The sequence below is a fragment of the Trachypithecus francoisi genome, unplaced genomic scaffold, assembly GCF_009764315.1.
Source record: "Trachypithecus francoisi isolate TF-2019V2 unplaced genomic scaffold, Tfra_2.0 Lachesis_group2, whole genome shotgun sequence".
Taxonomy (NCBI): domain Eukaryota; kingdom Metazoa; phylum Chordata; class Mammalia; order Primates; family Cercopithecidae; genus Trachypithecus; species Trachypithecus francoisi.
In genome coordinates this window covers 104,784,087-104,806,062 of record NW_022681465.1, presented here as the reverse complement: position 1 = coordinate 104,806,062, position 21,976 = coordinate 104,784,087, and the positions used below count along the sequence as shown (strand labels likewise).

Here is a 21,976-nt window from a genome sequence, read left to right as displayed (position 1 = left end):
CATGCCTCCACTCCAGGGTGCAGGGCTTAGATTCATGACAGATAAGGACAGGCCATAGGCCTTACAGGTGGCTTTCAAATACATGAAATCAGGGATCTACTATATTTCAAGATGGCGAGATTTAGCATGAGGCACAGAGGTGAGACTGATGAAGAATCTGTTCCAGTTAGGATGAAAGTCCATGGAAGAAAGCAACAGAAAACAGGGTCTGCTCGTAAAAGGTATTGAGATTAGACCCGATGCAGTAATTAAAGAGGAATTATTATATCTTATTGGACAAGCTAAAGACATGGGATAAGGGCTCTTTTAGAAACACTTGAATGGGAGTGGCATAGGAAAGAATTGGAGGGGAAGGGAAAACTAGAATCAAGGAGATGATTTAGAATGTAGATTGTATCAGAGGATGGAGATTGCATTGGCAGAAAAGAAAGGGCAAGTCGGCAAGATTCTGCAAATAATGGGCTTTGGTGATAAATTTACACAGACTATGAGGAAGGAGGTGAAGAAAAAGGAGGGTAAGAAAAGATGGTCTTAGCAATACTCTGCAACTTCCCAATACTCTATTGTCTAAAGTAGTTTCTCCACCATGAATGTGTGCTGGGTGAGGCTTCACAGGCAAAACACTCCATGGGCCCATGGTTGTAGTTCTCTTTTTTGAAAAATTACAAACATCTAAAATTGTGGTAAAATGGACATAGCATTAAGTTGATCATATTAGCCATTTTTGAGTTATACAGTGCAGTAGTGTCAAATACATTCATATTACTGTGTAGCCAGTTTCCAGAACGGTTTTCATCTTGCAAAATAGAAACTCTGTACCCATTAAACAACAACTTCATATTATCAACTACCCCTCTGCTTTCTGTCTGTAACTCTCATATAGTATTTTTCCTTTTATGACTGGCTTATCTTACTTAACATCATGTCCTCAAGGTTCATCCATATTGTTGTGTGTGTCAGAATTTCCTCCTTTTTTAAGGCTGAATAATATTCTGTTGTACATATGTACCACATTTTGTTTATTCATTCATCCGTTGGCAGACATTTGGGTTACTTCCACCATTCGGTTATGGTGAATAATACTGCTATAAATGTGGGTGTTCAAATATTTCTTCAAGACCTTGCTTTCAATTCTTTTGGGTATATACCCAGAAATGGAATTGCTACATCACATGGTGATTCTATTTTCAATTTTTTGAGGAGCCACCATATTGCTTTTCAGAGTGGCTGTAGCATTTTACATTCCCACCAGCAGTGCACAGGCATTTCTAATTTCTCCATATTCTCACTTTATTTTCTGCTTTGTTGTTTTTTGTATTTTTTGCTTGTTATTGTAATCATCCTGATGGTTGTGAGGTGGCCCATGGTTGTATTTTGAGGGTATATCATTCCACTCACTGGCTGTAATTCTGTCTCTTTTTCTGTCATTTAAGAAAACACACTGGAATATATGAGTTTATGAATGACTTTGAAATGGTGAGAATATTGAGTTAGCTGTAGTTTGTCTTTTATAATGGAACTCATTCTGACACCTTGGTATTTTATGATGAGTAACGACTTATTTGTGATACTCCCTATGACTTATTGAGACTCATCAGTGAGTCCTGACGTCACAGTTGAGAACCACTCCTCACTGAATTGAGTTTACAAAACAAAATATTTCTTCATAAACACCCAGTGAAAACAGCATGTTCCCCCCAGAATCAGTGCTACCAAAAGGAAGGGAAAAAGCAAAACTAAAAAGGAAAGCCAGTCATGTAACAAGATTTTATTTCCTCCCAAGTGGGTTTATCAGAGACACTTATCAGAAACAATGCCTCTCTCCATTTACAGAAACTCTGAAATTCAAGGTTTGAAACCTGAGGCTGAAGTACACCTATCACTCCTCTCTTAGGTAGATGGTTAGTGATTCCCACCTGTCCAACTTGGTCACATGGCAGCATCTAGAAAGGCAAAGCTATAACAATGAACAAGAGTGTTTTCTTTCTTTTTTTTTTTCCTGAGGTTTCATTTACACCAACAGGCTTGGTTCAGTTTAAGGAAAAAAAAATTTTTTCCAGCGAGGAACTTACATCTGTAGAACTGCCATAGACACTTAATAAGCAATCTAAGTACACAGTAGCTTCTAAGGTCCCTCAAAGATGATGAAAAGCTGAGGATGCCAAATGCTATACCCCTAGACTACTGTGAAATAGAAAAAAGATAGGTCTTTGGCCAGAGATTCTGGTGGCAACTTTCTCCCAGCAATTTCTCCTCAAGGCCAGGGGGAAGAAGAAAAGATACATAGAGGGTGTGATGTCAGAAAGCCAAGAAGAATACCCCAGTATATTCTGTGTCTGGATGATTCCTGATACTGTTCTACTTGAGTGCTTTATCCTTAGTCAACAACTCTTTAAGTTGTTACAATAGAGTGGGGTTTTTTTTTTTTTTGTCTTCAGCTCCAGTTTGAGGGTTTTGTTTTCCTAAGAGACCAGGGTCTCGCTATGTTGCCCAGGCTTGAGTGCAGTGGTTATTCACAGACACAACACTGTTACTGATCAGCACACAAGTTTTGACCTGCTCCATTTTCGACCTGGACCATTTTGCCCATCTTTAGGCAATGTGGTGGTCCCTTGCTCCCAGGAGGTCACCATACTGATGCCAAACTGAGTGTGGACAGTCGATCCACATAGTGCACTACAGCCCAGAACTCCAGGGCTCAAGCGATCCTCCTGCCTCAGCCTCCTGAGTAGCTGGGATTACAGACACATGCTATCACATCTGGCTCCAGTTTAAGTCTTTAAAGAAGACTGAAGGACACTTAGAAACTCAAGGCTGAGGCTTTTTAAGCAGCAGTGGGGCTATGAGACAATGATACCCTTAGGAGACCTTTCCTCTACCTACTCAATTCTCAGAACCAACTGAAGAACAAAGGAAAGTCAGAGGTTCTAAGCCAGGGATTTCTCTGAGACTCCTGCTCACTCTCCCATGTGGTGGAGCATTGTTAATTATCCAGCTCTCCCACATTTATAGGTTGCTTTTCTAAAGCCTGCTTGAAATTTGTCTGCACCCATTTCTTTCTTTTTTTAAACTTGTAACTTTGCTTTTGGGAAACGATTACTGAGAGTAACTATGAACACACACTACTGGGTAGTGGTAAAGAAGGCTGGGCTCAGGGTCAGACCACCTGTGTTCAAATCCTTGGTGCCCCATTTACTAGCTGTGTGACCTTGGGCAAGCTGTTTGCCCTCTCTGGGGCCAGGTTTCACAACTATAGTCGGGGAGAGTCATATTGCCTTCTCAGAGAGTTGCTGTGAGCATTAAGGGGATTAAAACATGGTATGAGTGGAGAAGAGTGCCTACATATAGTATGCACCGTATAAATATTAGTCATCATCGCCATCCTGGGCTCCGAGCTCCAGTTCCTCTGTCCAGCTCCCAGAGGAGAACATTCAAAACCCAGTTGTTTATTCTGTACTCAAATCTCACTTTCAGTCTCTTCAGATTCTGTTGTGGGCAAAGTCTGAACGTATTTTTGTTCCAAAATCACTCAAAATATTGCCTCTCTGACTATGAAGTGACCTTGCTTTCCCCTGTTCTTGAGTTAGCTCCCTTTTTCCTTTTTTCTCTGTTCCTTTTTCTGTTGCCTCTCTTTCCATTTTTTGGATTTTTTTCCTCATACCAGAAGATATTGCAACCTTCCCTACCCTTGGTCCCCAGTATTCTGGAGGGAACGGAGGTTCCACTCCCATGCAGATTCTTTCCTCCTTTACTTGAAAACCATAGAAATTGTTTTTCCCTTAATTCTTTTTAGATTCAGTGTTTTACTCTGTTTTGATTTTTTATTTCCAGGTCTGGCTTGCTGCTTACAACTAGAACACCTTACACACATATACATGCATCTATTTTATCCTTGTATAGACATGAGAGCCAAGATGAGTGCATCAAGGAATCCTTCAGGATCTCCAGAGAATATTCCTAGAGCAGGTTTTAAAAGCAGAAAGGAGAGGGTACGGTGGGTGGTATACTGGTGAGGCCGGAGCGGAAGACAGGCTTGGAAGCCATGGCAAATGGGAGGGTACAAGACAGGTGGCAAACATGTGGCCTCAGCTGAGACCCCAAGGCAGCCATGATGGCCCAAGGAGGTCTGGTGAGGGAAGGAGACTGGTGGCTCTTTCTAAGAGAGCTTTAGGGAGCAGCACTACCTGTGACATCATGATCTCATAGAACTTCTAGCACCTTCCTTATCCCTCCCTGTAGTGCTTCCTCGCTTTCTGTTACTCACCCCAGAGTTATGTAGGCTCTGAATTCCCTTCCAGCACCTCTCCCACTGCCCACAGCCTGGTGCCATGGCAACTATCCTCAAAGATATGCACAGATGGCCAGATAAGGCCTGGTGGCAATAGCCCGAAGCATGTGTAACAGGACCTCACCATGGCAGCCACTTCTACTACACTTTAGGGCCCGTTCCCTGTGAAGACTCCAATCAGGGGGATGACTAGCCTGTCAAGCTAAGGGCAGCTGAGACATGGTGCCTGAGAACCCCAGGGGGAGGCTCATCTCCCCACCTCACTGCTGAGGAGGGAACGAGGGACTCGGAAGGTTCTCTGGGGAATTCCAGGCTGGGTCAGTGCAGAAACATTCCCATGAGTTAGCCTCCTGGTTGCAGACCAGCAGCCTGCCTGGGAAATGAGCCATTCAGTAGTCCCGTGACAAGTGCTCCTTGCTGTGAAATGGTGCTTATACTGCCCGTGTAACTGGGAGACAATGCACAGACATTTGCATAGTCTTCTTTAAAATAGAGCAGGCTAGGGTTTGTTCTTATTATCAATTTACAATAAATTTAGCTCTGCCATTCAGTTGACCAGATGGCTTCTTTTCATCCATTTCCTCTCTCTCCTACCCTTTGCTCTGATTTATAAGAACTGAGGACATTAGATTCCATATTTCTACCCTCAAAATGTAAGGCAGCACTTGAAATACTAGATTCATAGGATGCATTCTTAAAGCTTCAGCTCTAAGTACATAAGTAATATAAAAGATTATTTTTATATTGAAATATGTGGACTTACAGGGAAAAATGAAAGATTATCACAAGTTTTAAGCATGAAACTTTGAAGAAGCCATTCACTTGTTGAAGGCCTTTAGACTCACCCTCCAAGTGATGTATTGGCTCCCTCTGCTCTCGAGAGATTCTGGTGGAAAAGTTTGAGAACTACACTATGACTTGGTGACCCTTGGTGACCTTTGACTATCTCTGTACCAGTTCTTGGAAGAACAGTGATTTCTTGTGGACCACATGGATAGCAAAATTGGGAGACATGGATTTGGGAAAAGGCTGAGCAGATTCTAACCTGATAAAATTTCAGATACATAGTTATGTAATCATAATTATTCCCACTATGGTGGGCCATACTGATTAGCTGCAATAAGAGAAATATAGGTGGCTGGAGGTGGTGATGAGATCAGCTTGTCTTCACATTGAGGACTAATATTCTTCAATATGGTTCTTTTCATATTCTAATTCTCTGCATTAACCAGACCATATATGTCCATAAATAATCAAAAAAAGTAATAATTTATGGTTGTATTCTCCATGAATTTAACTGTCCCATACCTAGAACTTTCTAACGTGTGGTAAAATTGTTTACTTTGATCATTATCTCTTTCCCAAGAGGCCAAGTAAGAAAGTCAGCACTGGGCTGATCGGATAGCTGGTAACACAGGATGGTTCACACACCATTTGCATGTTTCTTATTTTGGTAGGCTCTAGGTACTTCTTTTGTCCACCTTACTAGCCATGGGTTATGTATTGAGGTTGAGTTGTAGATTTTCACATGCAGAGGAAGAAATAAATGCTCCTGCTGTTCTTGGGCTCCCAGTGACTGGGAAGAATGGCAGGCACCTTATTAAGAAGCTGGGCAAATGCTGACACATTCACATTTTGTGTAGGTAGGACTATTGCAGACATGTTTGTGTGGCTACAGTTCACAGATCCAGTGGCAGCTTCTTCCTGGTTCTGATGGTTGGGCAAAACTACAGTCCTGGGGAGGGGGCTCTGAGATAGTCAATAGATGTATATTTAGCTTCCAATTTTAAAATCATTACTTTCTTTTAGCTAGGACAAGAAGCTTAACTTCTTGACATATCAGTTTGCATAATGGAGAGATATGATATCCATCTCAAGAGACAATTATTGAGATAATGCATGTGCATGAACTAAGCACAGGGTCTGGTATGAAGTAGGTGCTCAATAAATGATACATGAGCCAGAAGTTCTAAAACCTCCAAGGTATGTAACGTCAAGGTAATAATAATATTCCATCACTCCCTAAGGAAACATCAAAAGACCCCAAAACTAAAAATTCCAGCTAAGCAGAAGGCTGAACACCAGCATATTCTGGAGACAGGAGAGAGCATCCTCTGTGTAGATACCATGTCACTAGTCATCCCTGTGTGTTAAGCCAGTGAAACACAAGGATGAGTTATTAGCATAATCTCACTTTGAAACTTCTGCTTACAGAGAATAGCACCATCTTCAAGATGGTAAATAAGCTCAAAGGGATTAAATTTACCAAATGAAATGTGGATAATACTGCTTTATCTTTCAGAGAAGACACGTTGCTGCCTTTATAACCTCAGTAACGAGGCTATTACCATCTGAGAGTGACTGTCTCCTGAGTTTTGATTGAGTTCTGAGGGAGCAGTAGGCCACACAGCTGTGATTCATCTGCAGAAGTCATGCCCTCCGTTTAGTCATCTCAGGTGACTCCCTCGGTTGTGCATTGCTGTCTCAGGTGGAAGGAAAAGGCAGAGAGGAAGGGGACTGAGGGGAAGGTAATGGGATGCTGGGCTCACTGCTGTATTTTGTAAAACCATTATTCTTCATTGCTATGAGAGTGTCCTCATTTCCACACAATATTTTATACTCAATTCCTGAATGTATCATCAGAGACTAATGTGTTTTGTGTGTGTACTGAATAACCTGGGATACGTTTTATGTTGTTATTTATTTAGATCATATTTTTTCAGACAGCAGTAATATATTAATTGCTCATTTGGAGAATAGAATGGCTATCCTGGAACCATCTTTCTTTGCTTGATTCAGTTCATCTGTTCTTATTGAAAATGCCATTGGCAATGGGGATCACGAGCCAAGGATCCTACTGTGATGTATCTGTGTATGTTAGATATTGAGTTATTTATTCATCTTCAAGTTCCTAACTCTGTTGATGAAATAGGTGTCAAGAAAAAAACGTCAAACGCTGTAAAATATTTGAGGAGATTTATTCTGAGTCAAATGTAAGTGACCAATGGCCCGCGTGACATAGTCCCAGGGGATCCTGAGAATATGTGTCCAAAGGTGGTTGGGCTGCAGCTTGGTTTTACACATTTTAGGGAGATATAAGACGTCAAATGAATACATGTAAGATGTACATTGGATTGGTCTGGAAAGGTGGGAGAACTGGAAGTGGAGGGCAAGGGGATTGGGAGTTGAGGTTGGGGGGTATTTCCAAGTCATAGATGGATTCAAAGATTTTTTTTTTCTGAGAAAGAGTCTCGCTCTGTCACCCAGGCTGGAGTGCAGTGGCACAATCTCAGCTCACGGCAACCTCCACCTCCTGGGTTCAGGTAATTCTCCTGTTCCAGCCTCCTGGGTAACTGGGACTACAGGTGTACTCCACCACACCTGGCTAATTTTTTTTGTATTTTTAACAGAGATGGGGTTTCATAGTGTTGCCCAGGCTCGCCTTGAACTCCTGAGCTCAGGCAACCTGCCTGCCTTGGCTTCCCAAAGTGCTAGGATTACAGGTGTGAGCCACCACGCCTGGCTGGATTCAAAGATTTTTTGATTGGGAATTGGTTGAAAGAGTTATTATCTAAGGACCTGGAATGTCTGGGTTATAGAAAGAATGTCTCGGTTATAAAGGGGTCATGAAGACCAAGGTTTTATCATGCAGAGGAAGCCCCCAGCAGCAGGCTTCAGAGAGAATAGATGGTAAATGTTTCTTATCAGGCTTAAAAGTCTGTGCTATCAATCTTAAGGTCTCCGTGTTGATGTTGAAAGCTGGTCAGCTCTGCTTGAATTCCAACAAGAAGGAGGCTATAATGAGGCACGTCCAGCTCCCCCTTCCCATCATGGCCTGAGCTAGTTTTTTAGGTTAATTTTGGAATGCCTGAGCTAGTTTTTTAGGTTAATTTTGGAATGCCCCTGGCTGAGAAGATAGGTCCATTCAGATGGTTGAGGAACTTAGAATTTTAGTTTTGGTTTATATTCACAGGATTGAGAAGTGATTATCAGGAGCCCAGAATCTGTGAGCTCCTCTGATGTAGAGAGACACTGTGGCCATGTAAAACATCACGATGAGGACCCATGTCCCCAAGTCCTGATTGATTCAGATGGCATTTGTTTTTTTTAGTCCTTACTTGGTTTCACTGCCTAGTAATGTAAGATTTCATAGGTTTGATAAATTCCTATCAGACAGCCATTGTTTGCATGAGCCAAATAACTGGGTCAGAGATCTGTTGTGGGTTTTGAGCTCTCCCCCTGGAGGCTTAATGGGCCTGACTGTGAGGACAGGACATTCTTCCACATCCCTTGGCCACAGTCCCCTCACTGTCTTCCTGGCCGACCTCTGCATGAGCTGCTGGAAGGATTGAACTGACAGACATCAGAGGTTTGCACAGAGGCCAAAGAGCCTTATTTCCAACAGTGCTTTGGTAATAGGCTTCTGCTCTTTTGTTTCTTGCTCAGTTGCTAAAGTTTTGGGTACAGTTCTTGAAGGATTCGTAGGTGCCTGAAAAGCCAATACATTCATCCGCATTGCCCTGTCCTTAGTGCTTATGTTTTTCCTCTTTATCAGCAGGAGTTAGAAAAAAAGCAGATTTTCCCTCTGAGATTCTCTCAGTATTGTTCTGGGTTCTATTAAAATGCTGGGTTAGTTTTCAGAGACATTGCTTCATCCTTTGAGCAATTAGTACCTTTTAAAAATTCTGACATCTTTCAGACCCTGTCCTGCAGACCCCACTAAAGTGCTTTTGTCAGAACAGTTTTAGCAGTCCGAGATCATGTTTTGCCAGCTGCTCCAGCCAGCGGTACAGAGAAAACACTTAAGCATATGGTTCAGATGCCTGCATTTTTATCTGGGTAAAATCTGTGTGAAAAGGCCTCAGAATTTAAAAAGCCAATCAGTGTATATGATGTCAGAATGCTCACTGTTTGTCTCATGGGGACATTTTCTTAGCATCCTGGTGTGATCATCTAGGTGTGTCTATTGTTCTAAAGGCACAGCTGTGTGGATTTGATTTGCCTACAAAAAATAAAAATAAAAATAAGCCATATCCTCCAATTTCGGGGAACAATCTATGACTTCCCTCCTGGTTCTCACCTTGGAATTTCTATGAAGCCCCCAGACTTTAAACTCTTTTGGCGGCAAAGTAGAAAGCATTTTTCCTTCAGCCTTAAAGGCTGACTTTTGATACCTTTGAACTTATCCTGAAGAACAAGGACCATTCAGAATTGATCTCATCACGTGGACTTTTAAGCATGTTCATAGCTCAGAGCTAAAGGGAAAAAAAGGGACAGAGAAGAAAGGAAATCTTTGCTGATCTTTCCCTTTGTAGATACTTGTGTGACCCTTTCCTGCAGGCTTTTGTGGGGGCGTTGCAGCAAAAGATAGTTTTGCCTCAGAGAACAATTGTTTTGAGACACAACAGACTTATTTTCCTGGAGCTGAAATGAGTATTTTAGCATTGACGTTTAAGGCACCATTTGAGTCTGATCTGGGGAAGTGGGAAGCTACTATTTGTAGTTGGAAAAAATATCAACCTAAGATGAAGAGAATCATTATGGCCAAGACTTTACTGTTTCCTCAAGTTACTCAAGGTTAATAATGTCAAAGATACTCACTAAGCAGTGGGCATATTCCTCTAGGTAATGTTCTGACATGATCCAGTATTCAAGTCATGCAACAAAGCTGCCAAAATTGAGAGAGGACAGACACATTTGTGATAAACTTTCATCCTGAGAACTATCTTCTTGAGTGAGTAGGCTATCACCTCTCCCCATTACCTCTTTGTCCTCTATGGAAAGGATCAAGGTGTCTGAGACTGGAGTGCCTGTTCTGTGCCTAGATTGGAAACCTAGGCTGGTTTGATTTGCCTACAGAAAAAGCCTGTGGCTAGAAACCAACTTTTTCCACAGCTGCCTGGTCCAGCTCCACCTCTCCTTGGGAAGGCATATCTCCTTGATTTGGAGATTTCCTGCAACACGCTATCCTGACAGGTGACTCAGCTGCCAAACTTCCCATCCTGGCCCAATTGCACTGCTGTTGAAGCACTTATAAAGTATACAACCTAGTCTCAATTATTAGTACTCATAGAAGAGAGCAATGATATAAAACAAAAAACAGACCCAGCTAGCAGTCGCTTCCCAGAACATGTGCTTTTGAATTGCTATGTTTTCTACTGCTGGGGTATGAGCTTTCCTAACATCAGCATAAATACCACCCACACAGCCATTTCTCATGTTTTTTATTAGATATTGTTTTTGCAGTTGATAGGAGTCAAAGAAGGTCCTTATAAAGCTTTGTCTCAGGGAGTCTGTGTCAATAATAAGTGACAGAAAACTCAAAAAAGCTTAAGCAGAAAAGGGAATTTATTAACGAAAGGTATGCAGGGCTTCAGGAATGATAGATTTGGGGGCTTAGGTTAGTTAATCACAACTGTTGTTATCATATTTTGACTTGATCATTTATTTTTTGTAAGCTTAAAAGTCTCCACTCCCTGTGACAGCAAAATAGTTCTTAGTTTCAAATCCAGCAAGCAAGAAGAGTGATTGTTTCCCTCACAAACACCTCAGAAGAAAACTCTAAGGTATCTCATCGTGCCTATAGGGTTAAATGTCCTTTCTAAGCCAGTTATTAAAAAATGTAATAATCATGTTGGGTGGTCTGAATCACATATCACAATGAACTTGTGTTATGGTCATCTCCCTGGAACCACATAGAGTGAAAACAGGAGATGAATGGATTTCTAAATGAAGATGGGGACTGTTTCCGTAAGAAGTGGAAGTAGAAACTGGGTGTGACTAAGAGTACACACGTTCACTATAGGCACAGATATAGCTAAGCAACCATACTTTCTCTAATGGTGCCAACTTCATGGCAGGCTATATCTGCCATGACTTAGTACAAGGGGAAGAGAGGAAGATGTGTAGAGATGAATAAAACAGAATCTTTGCCTTTGGGAATGTTGGGGCCCAGAAAATGATGTCCCAAAGGCTGATGCTGTGATGTGCTGAGGAGCATAGGTGCCTGAAAAGCCAATACTTTGCAAAAAAGCTAGAAGCTGCCTCTACCTTTGTCTTGCCTCTTAAGCACAAGGAAGGACTCTTCCTAGAATTTCTTTATGTGACCAAAAAAGCTTCTTTCCAAAAGAAATGCAATTATCTTAAATGCTTTCCTTAGAGACATCATCAAATAACCAGGAAAGATTAATCACCTGAGAAGAGAAGAGAAGAGAAGAGACTGGGGATCTTCACCCTGCCAAGACAGTCTTTTCATCTATTCTTCTGAGAGCAGCTCCAAGAGATTACCTGTGGGACTCCATTTGCATAACAAGATGACCTTTGTTCCTGTGCAGTTCCACCCCTCACCTTCCCATAATGTCTGCCTCCCACTCCCAGGTCCATTATTTTTCCCTAATGACTTACTGCTCCTTAAAAGAAATGTCTACACTTCCTATCTCCTTCCTCCCCTATGGAAAAGGGTATATCACTTCTATCATTCTCTGGTGATCCCCCATGCTATGTACATTACTATAAAATTTTGTATGCCTTTTCTCCTATTAATCTTCTTTTTGTCAGCTGAGTTTTCAGTGAAACTTCAGAGGGCAAAGGGGTAGTTTTACTTTGGTCCCTACAAGAAACTCCACATTGTAAGTTTTGCTTTGGCTGGAGATTGCAAATTCATGGTTCAAGTGCCAACACATCTTGTCTTGTGCTCATAGCAGACTCACAAACAGGCCCTTCCTGATGAATCTGGATATAGCTTTAGAATTCTTTGCATCACTGCAATCCAGGCAGCTGGTACAAATCAACAGAGATTGGCACATAAGGTATTTATTTTTCAGCCTGTGTTAGATTAATATTAGTAGGTTGGACCAAGTGAACGTTTATTTTCAGTGTGGTTGGGTAAAGTAGGTTGGGTGTGAGCTGGAGGAAGAAGACAACTGGTTGGCAACAGACCACAGATCACTAGTCATCAGGAAAAGCCTGGATCTGTATGAGGATAATTGCTAGTTGACTGTATTTCACAATTTGTAGATATCTAGCTTCTTACAAATAGCTCAATGAACATATCACATTCATTTCTTTTCAAAACACTTGAGTATTTAAAATAATACTAGATGAAAATAACTGAGTAATCAAGCTCACATTTTAAAAACAATTTTATTGAGTAAGATCTGTGTAGGGTAGGGGGAAGAAAATTCTTAGTTCACATTACTACAGCATAACTAGTTGTCTACCCTCTATGTTTAGAAATCACACTCAGTTGGTTTAATGGTAGAGTTAAAGGCCAAATCTGCCATGTGGTAAGTAGTACATGAAGCCAGGAGGAAGGATCCAGGACAAACCATGGCAGAATACCACACATTTTGGAGATGCATGCTTTCTCAAAGCTCTGAGGACCATCATGAAGACATATTGACTGAAAGAATATGCAGTGATGATTCTGAATAGGTCCTAACTATTGGAGGTAAGCATTTCTAAAATTATTTGGACAAAAAGTTAATACATGGTACAAGTTACTCTTAAATGCTTTGTGAGATACAAAGAGGATAGGCTTGCCCCTTTTAAAAGAAGAGGTAAACAAGTTGGAGATACAAGATTTACAAATATGAAAACAAATAACAATAGAGCATTTAATAGTAGCAAGCAATCATGGAAAAGATGTCAGTAGGCAGTAAGTGGTTAATTACCAAATGTATTATCTGAATAATAATTGTGGAAAATTTTTTGAAAGGAGTGATTAGTTCAACTTAGGGAATGAGGAACATCATTACTAAAGAAGTGAGATCTGACCTTGGTCCCATTTGGGAGTTAGGATTAGGTTAGGAAGGCAGTTTTGGTGGGGAAAGTAGTCTAAGAAAAACAAAGATGAATGGAAGGATCAAAGTATATTTGGAAGAGAACGAGTAAATAAGTTTATCTGGAGTTGTTATTTTATGTAGACAAGTTGAGGGAAGGGGAGGTAGTAAAATATATTGAGGCCCATTGTGGAGGCTCTTAAACTCTGAGCTGAAGGTTTTAGATACAATCCAGTAAGCAATGAGGAGTCCTGGAAGGCTTCTGAGTAGCAGTGTGGCATGGTCTGACAGTATTTTGGGGAGGGGTAGTTTGACATAGATGTGAGGTATAGAATGGAGGTAACTGATACTGAAATTGAAGAAACCATTAAGGGGCCTTTACAGCAATCCTAGGAAAGGTAAAAGAGTCTGATTTAGCTTGTTGTCAATAGGAATACAACAAGCACTGTGAAATAAGAATCAACAAGACTTGATCACTCTCTGAGTCTATTTTGTGTTGCTATAGAGAAATACCTGAGGCTGGGTAATTTATAAAGAGAAAGAGTTTATTTAGCTCACTGTTTTGCAGGCTATACAAGAAGCATGACACCAAACTCTGGTTGTCTTCTGGTGAAGTTCTCAGAAGTTTCCACTCATGGCAAAAGGTGAAGGGGAGCCAGCTTCTGTAAAGATCCCATGGCAAGAGGAAGTGAGAGGGAGAGAGGAGGTGCCAGTTCCTTTTTAACAACCAACTCTTGTGGAAACTAATAGAGTGAAAACTCACTGACAACCGCCAACCCCAGGGAAGGCATTAATCTATTCATGAGGGATCCACCCCTATGACCCAAACCCCTCTCATTAGGCCTCACCTCCTAACACTGCTACACTGGGAATGAAATTTAATCGTGAGGGTTGGTGGGGACAAACGAACCACATCCAAACTCTAGTGGTCACTACTTAGATAATTTCCATAGAGGAAAGGGAAGACATAAAGTTGAGATTTCAGTCCCAAAAGATTGGAATAATGGAGGAATCTGTAGAGAAACACAGTTTTGAGCTCAGATGAGAAACTTAGACCTAGATGTTGAGGTTTTGGTGAAGGTTCAGTGATCAAGTAAAATGTTCATTGCTTTGTTGTTTTGATTGTCAGTGAGGTTTTGGGTGGAGTTTCAGGAGTCATCTGCATGGAGGAGATGTTGGAAGTAAGAGGAGAGGGTATATCCTAGGAAAGCCAGAGCCAAAGATTGAACTAAAGAATTTCTCATTTTTAAAAGGTAGGTAAAGAAGGAGCTAATGAAGAAAAAGAAACAAGCTGTCAAGAGGTTGGAAGAGAACCAGGACAACACAGCATCATGTCAGATAATAAAAGAGTATAATTTCAAGAAGGAAGAGTGGCCAATAGCCCATTGACTGCAGAAGAATCAGAGCAGGAGAAACAGGAAAAGGCCTTTAACTTTGTGATTAGGATGTCAAAGATGACCTTCCAGGCATTACAACATATCAGCTGAAAGAAAGTGAATGTGATCTAGAGAGAGAATTCTACAACATGACCCAATTAGCTTAATGGCTCAAATCACTAAAATCATACAGATTCTTGGTAAATCTTAAGCTGATAAATGTTACTACTATCAGAGATCATGGAAGGGAATGCTAATACCTCAGGAAAATAACAGATTAAGCATCCATGTAATTTATAACATATGCATAGTCTTTGTTTCAATGATGTTGGTAATATTAATGCAACGTCGCTAAAAGTAAACACCCTCTATAATCTAGGCACTGTATTTAGCACTTTAACACATTTAGTTCACGGCACAATTCTGTGTTTTGGAGTTGAGGAAACTGAGTTTTGGAAAGTTAAATATTGCTTCTGAGATTATATAGCCAGTAAACAACAGAGTTAGTATTCAAACCGGGGTCAACCTGACTCCAAAGCCCACGTATTGTCTACTACACCAGGTGGAATAGCTTTACAAAATGAGCACTTGACAGGAGAAAAATCCTTTACCTCTAGGACTTCCTGTTTAATGCCAAACCCTGTTGATAATGAGAAGGACTCCTCCTCAATGAAAAGACAGTTTCTTTTATAACGTGAACATTTATCTTCATTTGTGAATTTGATCGTATTGGATTTAATCACCCATACTGGCCATCTGGCACTCACCTTAAATGTCTTGTCATCTTGGCCGGGAGCGGTGGCTCAGTCCTGTAATACCAGCACTTTGGGAGGCCGAGACGGGCGGATCATGAGGTCAGGAGATCGAGACCATCCTGGCTAACACGGTGAAACCCCATCTCTACCAAAAAGAAAAACTACAAAAACCTAGCCGGGCTAGGTGGCGGCGCCTGTAGTCCCAGCTACCCGGGAGGCTGAGGCAGAAGAATGGTGTGAACCTGGGAGGCGGAGCTTGCAGTGAGCTGAGATCCAGCCACAGCACTCCAGCCTGGGTGACAGAGCAAGACTCCGTCTCAAAAAAAAAAAAAAAAAAATGTCTTGTCGTCTTGTTAAAACTTTTAGAATCATGGAAAACTTCAAAACTATGTAAATTAGAAAGAAGAGTATTATAAATCCCCATGTACCTATGCACCAGCTTCAATATTGATTTATTACCATCTGATGAATCTTGTTTCATTTGCCAGACCACTTCCATCCCCTTCACCACTTATATTCTTGGAAGAGGGGAGTGTGCTGGTTGACTTTTCCTGTGTCTCACTGAGTGTCAACCTGTTTCTTTCCAGCACAAAGCATCTTGTCTGATATAAATTTGTGAGGAGTTTGGTGAACCTGAGATTTGAGGAAGAAAAAAATATTTTTTCTCTTTGGAAACAATTTTTAGGTGTTAGAAGAAAAACCTTAGACAAATTCGATTTGACAGAGTTTAATTGAGCAAAGAACAATTTGTGAATTGTGCAGCCCCCAAATCAGAACAGGTTCAGAGAGAATCCAGCACTGTCACATGGTCTAAGGAAATTTATGGACAGAAAAAGAAAAGTGACATACAGAAAATGGAAGCAAGGTACAGAAACAGCTGGATTGGTTACAGCCTGGTGTTTGTCTTGTTTGAACGTGGTTTGAACACTTGGCCACATGTGATTGGCTGAAACTCAATGATTTGTACAAAAGTCGTTTATAGCCTGTTTATACATCCAGTTAGGTTTCAGCTCACTATCTGGAAATCTTTAGGCCAAACTTAAAACATGTAAGGGGGCAGCTTTAGGCTAAACTTAATTTAACATAGGGTACTTGTTTATAACTACTACAAAATAAATTCGTAAATATACCCTATTCCTAGACTTTCTCTAACTAAAACTCAGGAGATCCTGAGCTTAAGAAGACGTGTGCATGTGGTATGAGCTGCCTCTTGGGAATCCCTCTGCTGAGGGCAGACAACCATCTAGTCTTTTCTGTTAGGCCAGGCAGGCATCTGTGATAGGTATGTTAGTGCCGACAGTCACTAAAATCAGAAATGAAGTGTGGAAAATGAGCAGGAACCAACAGTCTGGTCTCTGTGGGAGGTCGGAGTCAGAGTGAATTGACCTCTGCTCTGCCTCCTTTCCTCTTTCTCCACTGGAGGTGTCCAAAGCCTTAAAGAGAGATCTGCTCACAGAGGGTCACCAAAAGGAACCCATGACAGTGGCCATTGCTGAGGTCTTTAGCAGAGCCACAGATACCTGAGTCTGCATCACAGGTAAGTTTTAACTTATGCTTCTTGCAAAGTTTTGTGCTCCAGATTTAAAGAGGGTGAAGTTCTTAATTGGTCATCTTCGTTTGCAATGTTTCTTCTTTTACTTTTTATGGAGGCATAATATACATACAGACAAGTGTATATATCATAGGTATACAGCTCCATGAAGTTTCAAACTGAACATACTTGTGTGTGTAACTAGCACCCAGGTTAGGAGACAGAACATTAGTGCACCTAGGTGTGCAACTGTGCTTCGGTCCAGTTGGGACCCCTCCCAGCAGTAACTACTCTCCTGATTTCCTTACAGCATGGATTACTAACAATGCTTCTTACAATAAAATAAAGTTGGAGATAGTTCTTAGAGAAATCCTTTCCTTTTAGGTCCTTTTCCTCCTTGTTATATTTTTAATATCTTTTAAAAAATAAGCCAACGATCCCAGTGGTATGGGAAGTACCTAGGTAAGAGGCAACAACCATCTGTCAAGAGCAGTACCATCATCTCTTCCTGAGTCCACTGTTGGTTTTGACCTTAGTCATTGCCTTTCTATCTTGGCTAGCTCCATGAAAACTCCTTGGAATTGACTGTCTTAACTAAAAGCTAAGAACTTGTTGCCAATGCATTGCAACACCCCCGTAGCACATGTTGCAATTATTGAATCCTCCATAAACACCCATAAATAATGCAAGAGGGGGCAACTTGGTGGGTTGGGCTGCTGTGTGATGACCACTCCCGGAAGAAAGCTGTGCTTGCAAACATCCTTGAGTCCTCCGTCAGTAAGATACATAGCCAGCTTCTGTGGGGCTCAGGTTTCTACTCACAAAGAGACACAGGCAGGGCAGAAACTTGAGTCTTTTAATCATCTGACTCTCCTTAGTCTGGTTCCAAAGGGAAAGTCAGGAAGGAGAAGAGGTGAAGAGCAAGGGCTTTGGAGTCAGAGAGTTGCTGGCTTCAGCCGCGCTTTTACCATGGGTACCTTAAAATTTTTTTTAAACTCAGTTTCTGTGCCTGTAAATTTAGGATAATAGTATCATGAAACTCATATGTGACAATGCATGTGAAGTGCTAGGCAAATTATGTGCTACATGGTAAATGCTCAATAAACATGAGATCTTACAATTTTTAAAGAGTTGTTTTCCCAGAAAAAGAACAAAGCCATTTTAGATTGACAGAATGACACAAAACTTGACTAATTTTTAAATACTTAAATCAATGAATCAGGACTTAATTAGAAAATTTTGATCCATTCAAACCTCTTGGTTTTGTCTATAGGATCAAAATGGCATCTTCTGGTCTTGGCACCTCAGAGACACTGCTCCCCGCACAGAGTGGCAGGACAAGTGGACTTCATCCTGCCATGGGTCCAGATTTTGTGGGAGGGAGACCCTCTAGGACAAAATAAAGTTTTCATAGAAGTTATGAGGAAGAAAATAATCATCTTAAAGCTTATAATGAGATAAGGGAAAACTGGAATACTTTTCCCCTTAGTCTATTTTAGAAGAAAATAAAGTGCTTTCTAACATCCTTTAACAGCAGAATAGTGGAAGCTGAAGTACTTTTGGCCACAAAAGTTGGATCTACTATGGTTCTCTAATGATTTCTGTGGCTATCATGTTGCCCCCTTCACCCTACCTCAACACTGTTGCCTCTCCTCAGCTGTGGGCCTCATGTGTCTGCCCCAACTCTCCAAACTGCTGCTTTCAACAAACTTAGTTCATGCTCAGTTCCCCTTGCACTGTGTGTTTCTCTCTGAATCATTTTCTGGGATTAGATCCTTTTGTCCAACATTTACTACTTGTGCAAAATTGGGGAGGATTCCTGAACTCATTACATTTCAGTTTTCTCCACAGTCAAGCAGGGCTATCAACAGTACCTGATTCACATGGCTATTGTGAAGAATAAATAAGATAATGTATGTAAATGGCTCAATACAGAGCCTGATACTTAGTAAGCACTCAAGAAATGACTGCTGCTGCAATTGTTATCAATCACTATCATCATCACCATCATCACCATCATCATCAAATTCTGAGGCATGAAAGTCTTATTGACAATCTCCCTCATGTCTCCGTGGTGTAGTTTTACCTCCTGACTTGCTTTGAATGTGAAATTTTGGATTTACATCTTTAGGTCATACAGTTGTCCCATTTACTTCCAGCTGCCTTGGAAATCTGCCCATCCACTTCATTGTTCTTATGTTCATTTTGCAACTGAACACCTGGATGAAAAATGAAAAACTCAATCAAATGTTCAGCTATTCACTCCATGTTTTACCAAACATTTAAGTTGTTCTAAATATTTGGAGCATTGACAAATTTTTAGTCTGCTTTTGGATATTTGGCAGATTAAGAATCAGAAGACAAAACTTTATCCTGGGCAAGGCTGGGAAGAAACAAATCTCTTTCCTGTGATCAATTTGAAACAGCCTGTTGATGTGGACAACATTTTTGTTTGATGGATCAGAACAATTTTAAAAATTGTTTTTACCCAAAAATGGGGGTCTCCTTGCAAGATGATGGATGGGATGAAGTTTAGGACTGGGGTAAGGCTATCTCTTGCAAACATTATGGTTTGTAATTCCGTGATTTATTTAAATTAAGGCATAATTTACATTCAATGCAACTCACCAGTTTTAAGTGTACAATTTGATGAGTTTTGAAACATATACACTATCACCACATCAAACTATAGACTATTTCCATCACTCTAGGAAAGTCCCTCATCCCTTTACAGCCAGGTCTCATCCCTTTCAAGCACTGATCTGCTTTCTCTCACTATAATTCTGCCTTTTGTAGAACTTCATATAAATGAAATCATAGGATATGTGTTCTTACATCTGGCTTTTTTCACTGAGCATAATTCTTTTGAGATTCTGCATGTCGTTGCATGTATCAGTAGTTCATTCCTTTTTATTATTGAGTAGTAGTTCATCATATTACAATTTGTTTATCTATTCACCAGTTGATGGATATTTGGCTATTATGAATAATGCTGCTATGAACATTCAAGTACAAGTTGTTGCATAGAAGTAGATTTTCATTTCACTTGGATAAATACCTAGGAATGGGAATACTAAGTTGTAAGTATATGTTTGACTTTTGACAGAACTGTCAAACTGTTTGCCAAAGTGGCTGAACATTTCACATGTCCACCAGAAAAGTGTGGGAGTTCCCACACCCCAGTTTCAGTGACACTTTGTATGATAATTGATATGGTTTGGCTGTGTGTCCCTACCCAAATCTCGTCTCAAATTGTAATCCCCATGTGTTGAGGGAGGGACCTGGTAGGAGTGATTTGATCATGGGGGGCTGTTTCCCCCATGCTGTTCTTGTGTTAGTGAGAGATGATTTAAAAGTGGCAATGTTCCCTGTACATGCTCCTTCTCCTGCCACCATGTAAGATGTACCTTGCTTCTCCTTCACTTTCTACTGTGACTGTAAGCTTCCTGAGGCCTTCCCTGCCATGCAGAACTGTGAATCAATTAAACCTCTTTCCTTTATAAACTACCCAGTCTCAGGTAGCATCTTTACAGCAGTGTGAGAGTGGACTAATACAGTAATCTTTCTTCTTTAGCTATCCTAGTTGGATTTGTAGTGGTATTTCATTATGATTTCACTTCTCATTTCCCTAATGACTATGATGTTGAGCATCTTTTCATGGGCTTATAAGTCATTTACGTATCTTTGGTGACCTTTTACCAAAGGTCTCCACATCTTTGGAGACCTTCTCTTCAAATTATTTGCCCATTTATTTTTAATTGATTATCTTATTCTTATTGTGTTATAAAAATTCTTTACATATTCTTGATCTCCTTTATTGAACTTATCTTCTGCTAGTATTTTTCCCGGTTTGTGGTTTGTCTTTTTTTTTTAGTGGTATCTTTGGAAGGAGAGACATTTTTAATTTTGATAAAATTCAATTTATCAATTTTTAAAATGGTTTGCATGTTTTGCATCCTACCAAGGAAATCTGCTTATTCCAAGTTCATAAAGATTTTGTCATGTTGTCTTGTAGAATTTTATAATATTCTAGAATTTAGATCTAGAACTCATTTTGAGTTAATTATTTTATAGGGTAAAGTAAAGATTGAGGTTCATTTATTTGTACATAGACATCCATTTTCTCCCCAGCACTATTTGCTGAAGACTATCCTTGAATTACTTTGACATACTTAGTAACTTTTAAAGAATTGAAAGATGTCTTTTTTTTTCTTTTTTCAGTTATGCCAAAATGTTTCCTTCAAAAAGATGTATCAAATTATTGGGTACCATTTTTAAAAATTAAAGTTATTAAGAAGGTACTCAAAGATCAGTATGCAAGGATGCTTATTATAACATTGTTTGTAATGATAAAAGCTGGAAACTGTTGTAGGGGATGAAAGATTTCTTTTCCTCACTTATCACTAGGTTCAAGGCTGAGGCACTATAATATAGATTAACAAGAGAAAACCATACAGTTTTATTTAATATGTTTTATACAATACAGGAGGCTTCAGACAAAGAAACCTGTATATTTTTATGGTAAGTTTGATGAAGGAGTCGATTATTGTGGAGAAATGTGATTGGACAAAGGAGGTATGATCTAATGGTAATAAACTAGGGGGAACGTAGAAAGGCCTGTTTGTTTAGATTCTTCCTTGTGTTTCTGTGTCTTCAGAAATGAGAATGTTCCTTTTCTGTGGGCATAGAGTGGGCACCTTTCACATGAGCTTGTTATGACCTACTTTAGGAGAAGGTCAGAAAATTTTTTCTAGGTTTTATGGCCTACTCCAGGGCAGAAGGGCAGGAGAAAGACAGAGAGACCTTCCTTTCTCTGCAGTTTTCTCAAATGCCAAGGTGTCATATCTTGGGGTAGTGTGTCCTGAATCCCATCACAATCTAAATATATACCACCAGGAGGCAAGTTGAATACATCATGGCATATTCATATAGTATAATATTGCAGCCAATAAGAATCTTGATGTTAATCTACATATGTAACCAGGAAAAGATATTCACAACATGCTTTAAGGGAACATGCAGAGATCACAAATAGGAAATCTGGTATTTCATTTTTGTAAGTATAAAAACAATAAAAATTATAATTGCTTATGCATGTATAGAAACAGAAATAGAAAAATATATAGTGCTTATCTTTGGATGTTAAGATTCCAGACAATCTATTGCTTTATATTTCTTTTTCAAAGAGTGTAAACTACCTTTAAAATTAGAGAAAACATTTCTCTTTTTTCTTTTTTGTTTTTTTG

At 40.1% G+C, this 21,976-nt stretch overlaps 1 long non-coding RNA gene across 1 annotated transcript; it reads left to right on the top strand.

Annotated features, from left to right (window-relative positions):
- The first annotated feature begins 12,531 nt into the window (after positions 1–12,531).
- LOC117064520 lies at positions 12,532–14,524 on the top strand. Its single transcript, XR_004429510.1, has 3 exons — positions 12,532–12,737; positions 13,637–13,712; positions 14,322–14,524. It is a non-coding gene; the product is annotated as an uncharacterized LOC117064520 (long non-coding RNA).
- The last annotated feature ends 7,452 nt before the right edge of the window (positions 14,525–21,976 follow it).